The 7,113-nt window shown below is 39.2% G+C and overlaps 1 protein-coding gene across 2 annotated transcripts in view; it reads right to left on the reverse strand.

Annotated features, from left to right (window-relative positions):
- The window catches only part of GSG1L (GSG1 like), a 353,520-nt gene that overhangs the window by 6,529 nt on the left and 339,878 nt on the right, over positions 1-7,113 (reverse strand). The window lies entirely within an intron of this gene.

The following is a 7,113-nucleotide window of genomic DNA, read 5'->3' on the forward strand; positions in this document are numbered from 1 at the left end:
TGTCTCTGTATTGTACCAGTGGAAGGAAGATTCACACCAAGGAAGTCACAGCACCTGGAGTACTAAAGAATTAGGTTTGTGGCTCCTGTCTCCTAGGCTGTATGCCCCTTAAGGGGAATGGGGAATATAATAAGCATTTATATAGTGCCTACCATGTGGCAGCCACTATACTAAGCACTTTATAGATATGATCTCAATGAATCCTTGAAAGCAGGAGCCCTCCCAGGGTACTTCTCTTGATCTCTACTGCCTAGAACAGGGTCCTAAATATAGAAGGTGATCAATACAGGTTGACTGAAGATGATGGCAGGGAACTGAGGCATACATGGATGAAACAATTAGGCAGCCTACTGACCTGCGTCAAGTTGTTATGACCTTGACATATATTGAGTATAGATCTGAGTGGGGAGAGGCCATATTCACTCACTCATTCGTTTGAACATTTGGGAAATATTGTTTGCTCAATACTGTATTATATGTTAGACAGACAGAGTTTAGATGAGACAGTCCTTGTCCTCAAGAAATTTATAACCTGATAGTGGAATAAGATATAAACACATAACCAAAATCCACAATCATACACAGTGAATATGTTAGAAAGTTGCCAGGTAAAGTGTTATGTGACATCCTGGAAGGTGGTCATAATCAATTGGATGATGAGAATAGAGGAAAATTTTAAAAGCTTCATGTAGGATGTGGAATTTGTGCTGGGGCTTCGAAAGATATCATGAATCTTAGCATCATTATTCATAAAATCAGAATGATTCTGATTGAGTAGCTGGCAAGAATAACGAATGGAAAAGGTTATTAAGAACTTTAAAAATTAAAGTGTTGAACAAAGGCCAAAAAGAACGGATATTAATTAACTAGACAGCACCTAGTCCTAAGTGCCCCACATAGTAGGTGCTCAGTTCACTACTGCTGGATAACTCACAATGCTCAGTGGCAAGATAGAATTTACATTTATCTGCAAGTTTTCAGCAGAGAAGCCCAAGTATAGACTCACTTGGAGATACTTGACTTGGTAGGGCCAGTCTTCACTCTACCTCTGCACCACTGGGGAGCTGACAACAGCCTTAGGTCCTGCTGATTTTAAAGGGAATAGAGAGTGCGAATCTGCTTCAAAGGGGATATGGAAAAAGAGGGTGAATATGTGCAAAGGAGGAATTCCAGAAAGTTGGGGACACAGGAACCCCTTTAGACAATGCTCTGGTAGGATTCTTTGTTCAGTTCTATCTATTGGCTATAATTATATTGGGACAGCTATGTGGTTCAGTGGAGAGAGCGTCAGGCCAGAGTTAGGAAGACTCATCTTTGAGTTCAAATCTGGCCTCAGATACTTACTAATTATATGACCCTGGGAAAGTCACTTAACCCTGTTTTGCTTCGGTTTCCTCATCTGTAAAATGATCTGGAGAAGGAAATGGCAACTACTTCAGTATCTTTGCCAAGAAAACACCAAATGGGGTCACAAAGAGTAGGACATCACTGAAACAACTCAACAAAATAATTATACAGTCCCCATTCACATTATCTAAGTGTATATGTGTGACTATGTAACCTGAGGTTATTGAAAATGACAGTGGTAACTCACATTTCAACAAAGTTTTAAAGTTTACAAAGTACTTTCCATACGATAGCCCTAAGACAGTAGAAAATGGAGGTATTACTAGTCGATTTTACAGAAGAGGACACTGAATTTCAGAAAGGTGAAGCAGCTAGCTTCACGCAGCTAATAAAGTATCAGAACCAACTCGATGTGCCACTGTGGGCAAATAACTTCTTCTCTGGGCCTATCTGCAAAATGACTCAATGATTTCCAAGGTCCCTTTCAGCCCAAACATTCTAAGATGAATGACTTCCTAAGACCTAGGGAGTCTTCAAGTACTTCTAAGGCCTTTCCACTTCTGACATTTTATATCCTAAAGTCTCTTCTAACTCTTAACACTGTATGTTCTAAGACTTCTGCTAGAATTCCTGCTCTAAGGTCCCTTCCTGCTCTTGGCTTCTATGAGCCTATGAAGAAGTAAAGAAGAAACAATTTCCCTAGAGAAGAGCCCTAGGTGTACTAATTTGGCTCTGCCCTCCAGCTAGAGCTCTTTGGTTGTTAAAAAGAACCCCCATCCAATTATCTCAGAATTAGATTCATAGATTATAGACTGTTACCTTTCATTTTACAGATGAGACTGAAGCCCAGAAAATCCAAGATTTCCTACTCTGAATTCAGTGCTCTTTCTACTACCCCACACCATTCATTCCTCTGTCCTAGAAAAGTCGCCTCTAACTTCTACTTTCCTCCGCTTCTCCCAAGACTTTGTGGTATCTCATCAATTCAGAATGTCACTGCCTAAATTACCACCTCTCTTCAGACCCAGGTGTAGACCACCCAGGACCCTCTACCCAAGAGCCCCAGGAACAGCCACGCTCCCCAGACCACTGACCAAGCTCGCAGCCTGACCCCCCACAGCCATGGTCCTATGGGACAATCCTGCTGAAGAAAACCTGCTTCAACGGGAGCCTCAACTTCTAAAGACCCAGAAAAAGAAAATTCTTGGTGGCCCTGACACTACCAAATGGCTCAACATCAGAAAGAAGTTTTATCAGGGGAAATATAAATATAGAAGAGGCATTATCATTTGACTTGCTACTGCATCCTAGGAACCACTGGCCATTCCATCTGGTTTACAGTTGAAACTTCCTGTACGTGTTGCTTCCACCACTAGAATGTGGGCACTTAATAAATACTTGTTCCTTTATCCCTTCTTTTCCTTTCTTCTGTTTTAAATATGAATTGGGGCTTCACAAACCCAGGGGGTTTGAAAGGCTGGTTAGGCAAGATCAAATCTTTTTCTTTATCAGGTGGTTTGGCCTCTGGATATGCTATATCTCCCTCCATCCCTGAAATTTCCATATTTCCAGCACCTATGATCAGGCTGAGTTCACTTACCCCGTTGCACTGTCAACTGCTATTAATCCAAGGTATACAGATTTACTTCTAGGGGAAATATAAAAGGGAGTGAAACAAATACACCTAACATGAGCCTGAGATATTGTCTTAATTCAGTTGTCCTGTCCTTCTGTATTGGGAATTCTGGTGTCTCTGTGAAGGGTGAGGCTACCTATGCTTTAAGACAGTTATCTTCATCTGATGCAGAAACACAGTCTGTTTCCATTTTAATAAAGTAGACAACTTGAGTTACAGTGTATTGAATTTGATTTTGATCTAATAAAAACAGCAAGCTGGTCTGGACCCCTTGAAAAAGCCTTCCTTGAAATCTCCCAAGCCATTTGCAGGGGAAAAGAAACAGAGGAAGTCTGCAGCTGGATCCAAGAAGCCCTGCTCATAAATGATGAACTGACATCCTCTCACTTAGGTTCATCTTGTTACACCTGGAAAAATCAAAGTCTCATCACCAGCATTTAACTTGACAGCTGCAATCATTTACAAATTCTAGTTGCAGCTGAAAGCAAAACCAGGGCAGCCTGTCATGCCTATTCCGGCATTTTCTAGATCAGAAGTAAAATGTAACCAATTTGCATGCTACCTGGTAGCATCTTAAAAGCCCCAGCTGAGAAAGGATGCTATACTGGACATGAACTGCTGGGAAAACTGGAAAGCAGTCTGTAAGAAAATAGGTTTAGACTAGCATTTCACACCATGACTAACATCAAGTTCCCAAATAGATACCTGACAAATATAAAAGGCCTTGTCATTTAAAAAATGCAAAAGGATAGAAACAGATATATTTTATTACTACAATTAGGGGGAGAATTCTTAACCAAATATAGGTTAGAGGAAATCATAAAAGATAAAATGGGTAATTTCAATTACATAAAATTAAAATGTTTTTGCATGAACAAAATCAATGCAGCTAGAATAAAAAGGGAAATTATCAGTAGGAAAAAAATCTTTATACCAAATATCTCTGAGAAAAGCCTGATATTTAAGATATATAGGAATTCAATCAACAGACATTTATTAAGTGTCTACTATATGTACCAGGTACTATACTAGCTGCTAGAGATACAAAGACAAGGAACTTACAGTCTATAAAGTGGAAACATATAAATGAGTATACACTTATATAAACAAATACACTTGTATTAATAAGTATATACAATAAGTCCAAGGGACTTATTATGAAAAATGCTGACTGCATCCAGAGAAAGAACTATGGAATCTAAATGCAGATTGAAGCATACTATTATCACTTTTTTGGGGGGTTTTGGTTTTTTTCTTTCTTGTGGTTTTTCCCCTTTTGTTCTGAGTCTTCTTTCAGAACATGACTAATGTGGAAATATGTTTACCATGATTGTACATGTATAACCTATATCAGATTGTTTGTTGTCTTGGGGAGGGAGAAGGAAAGGGAGGGAGAAAAATTTGGAGCTCAGAATCTTACAAAGATGAATATTGAAAACTATCTTTATATGTAATTGGAAAAATAAATTACTATTAGGTTATATATTTATATATTAATAGTTATAAATTACTATTAAGTAATATATTTATATATATGTCTATTTCTATATAGTGAGTCCTATTTCACACATAAGTTTGAGAATCCTATGGGAAATCCACTTTGAAATGAAATGTTTCATAAGCAGTTGGAGACATATAACTAGATCGCAGGAGAGATACTGGGGTGGACATATATATATGTGTGTGTGTGTGTGTATGTGTATGTATGTACATATATGTGTATATGTATGTATTTGGGAGTCATCTGCATGGAGATTATAATTAAACCCAAGGGAACTGATAAAGCCACTAAATGAGAGAATGCAGTGGAACAGAAGAAGATCCAGGACAGAGCCTTGGGGTACATCCACAGTTAGGGGTGTGATATGGATGATGAACCAACAAAAAAGCCTGAGAAAGAGAAGTCAGAAAGGAAAATGAGTTAATCAACCAATCAACCAACAAGGACTTAAGGGACTTCTATGTACCAAACACTGTGTTAGGTGGTAAGGATACAAATACAAAAAAATGAAACCACCCCCACTCTCAAGTATTTTACATTCAAAATGTAAGACAACAAACACATAAATATACATATGTACAGGAAAAATACACATGAAATAAATACAAAACAAATACATGGTAGTTAAAATACAAATACGTTTGGAAAGAAGTCGTTAGCACTTTGAAAGATCAGGAAAGGCTTCATGATTAAGGTGGTATTTGAGCTATGCCTTAAAGAATGAGAGGGATTTGGTGAAATAGAGGTGAAGGAGGAGGATCGAAGGACAGAAGAATCTAGGAATGTGTGCCTGAAGAAGAGGGGGCATCTTGTGGACGAGGATTGGACTTGTTCTCCTCGGTCCCAGAGGGCAGAACCATGAGCGTTGAGTGGAAGTTATAAAGAGGCAGCTTTAGGCTTGATTTGTAGAAAAGGTTCCTAACAACTGGAACTCCACAAACATGGAATAGGCCTCCTGAGGAGGCACTGGGGTCCCCTTCAGTGCAGGCCATTGGACAAAGGCCAGACGAATGTTTGTTGGAAATGCTGTAAAGAGGATTCATGTTCAGGGCCAAATGAACACTAGATGACTTCTAAAGTCCCTTCCACCTCTGAAATTCTGTGACCTGAATGCCAATCCAGCACTCTTGTCACTATGCATTTGTTCATCTTAGGCCATCGGGTTATTCCTTAGTTATTTCCCACAGGTGTGTAGAAGAGCAGCTAAAAGAAGTGCATATATCTTTTACTTCCATGGTGCCCAGAACCTGTTGGGCATCTTCTTGAAAAGTTTGGATTCAGTCAAAGGGCCCCACTTGAGGACCTAGAGGGCCACACGTGGCCTCAAGGCCGCAGGTTTCTCACCCCTGGCTAGGGGATTAGGAAAATGGCAGCACCATCAAAGGAAACTGAGAAGCTGAAGAGGTAAGGCAGATCATGACTGACATCTTGAGGCATATTTTAGTGGCCGGAAATGGCTAAGAATGAGGTGAGAGGGGGTAGAAGAAGAGAGGAAGAAAAACTGAAAAGGGTAAAAAGGTGTATCAGTCTCAGCTCTGCCATTAACTTACTGTCCAACACTAGTATATTATTTTCAGTTTCTGGGACTCAGGGAGTCCCAGATTCCAGCTCTAATATTCTATAATTCAATGTCCCTTCTATCTCTGAATGTCCAGTGTATTAGATTTGAGCTCTTAACATTCTATGTTCTAATATTTCTTATGCCCCTGAATGTCAACCTGTACTTGGGTAGGAATTCTTTCCACAGCATTGCCTATAAAGGGTCATTCAGCCTCCACTTGAATGCCTCCAGTGATGGAGAGACCCTTTCACCTTGAGTCCAATCCACTTTGGGACAGCTCTGATTGTTAGGAAGTCTTTCCTTGCATTGATCCCACATTTGCCTAATGTTCTATGTTCTAATGTGCTTCCCACCCTCCACTCCCAGATATTAGAACACAGCATGTTAGAGATGGAACCGAATCCCCTCTGAGTCTCAGAGACAGGAAATAACTTGCTGATGTTCTATGTCTTAAAGTTTGTTGTAGTTCCAACATTCTGTGTTTTATGCTTTAAGATACTAAATTCTAACAGTCTATATTGTATGATAGAGAAGAATATACCCAAATAGTGACATCCAGACTAAGGTCTTCTGGAGCCTTTGCTAGGAATGGAGTCTATAATCCCTGAGCCCTGATCAGCACTTGACCCAAAGACCATCAGAGAACTCTGCCCCAAAAGGCTCTGTCAAACTGCTTTTATAACAATAACCAAATACTATGGATGAAATATGAAAGGCAGCACCATGAATTTAGTTATATACCTACACATACATACGAATATACCCTTAGACTCCAGTATCTATCTATCTATCTATTTATCTATCTACATATATGTATATGTGTATATTATATACATGGTATACATGTGCACACACATATAACACATAAAGACATATATACATTATACATTATATATTATATAAATATATATATTATACATATATATGTATACACATAGTTCTCCTTAACATAAGTAAACTATCTGTCAGACCTCTAAGTAAATTGATAATGTAAATTTGCCCACAGAAGTGGGGGAGGGATGGGCAGAGCCAAGATGGCAGAGGGAAAGCAGTGACTGTCTTGAGCTC

Source organism: Vombatus ursinus, unplaced genomic scaffold, assembly GCF_900497805.2.
Source record: "Vombatus ursinus unplaced genomic scaffold, bare-nosed wombat genome assembly UNPS02014770.1, whole genome shotgun sequence".
Taxonomy (NCBI): Eukaryota; Metazoa; Chordata; class Mammalia; order Diprotodontia; family Vombatidae; genus Vombatus; species Vombatus ursinus.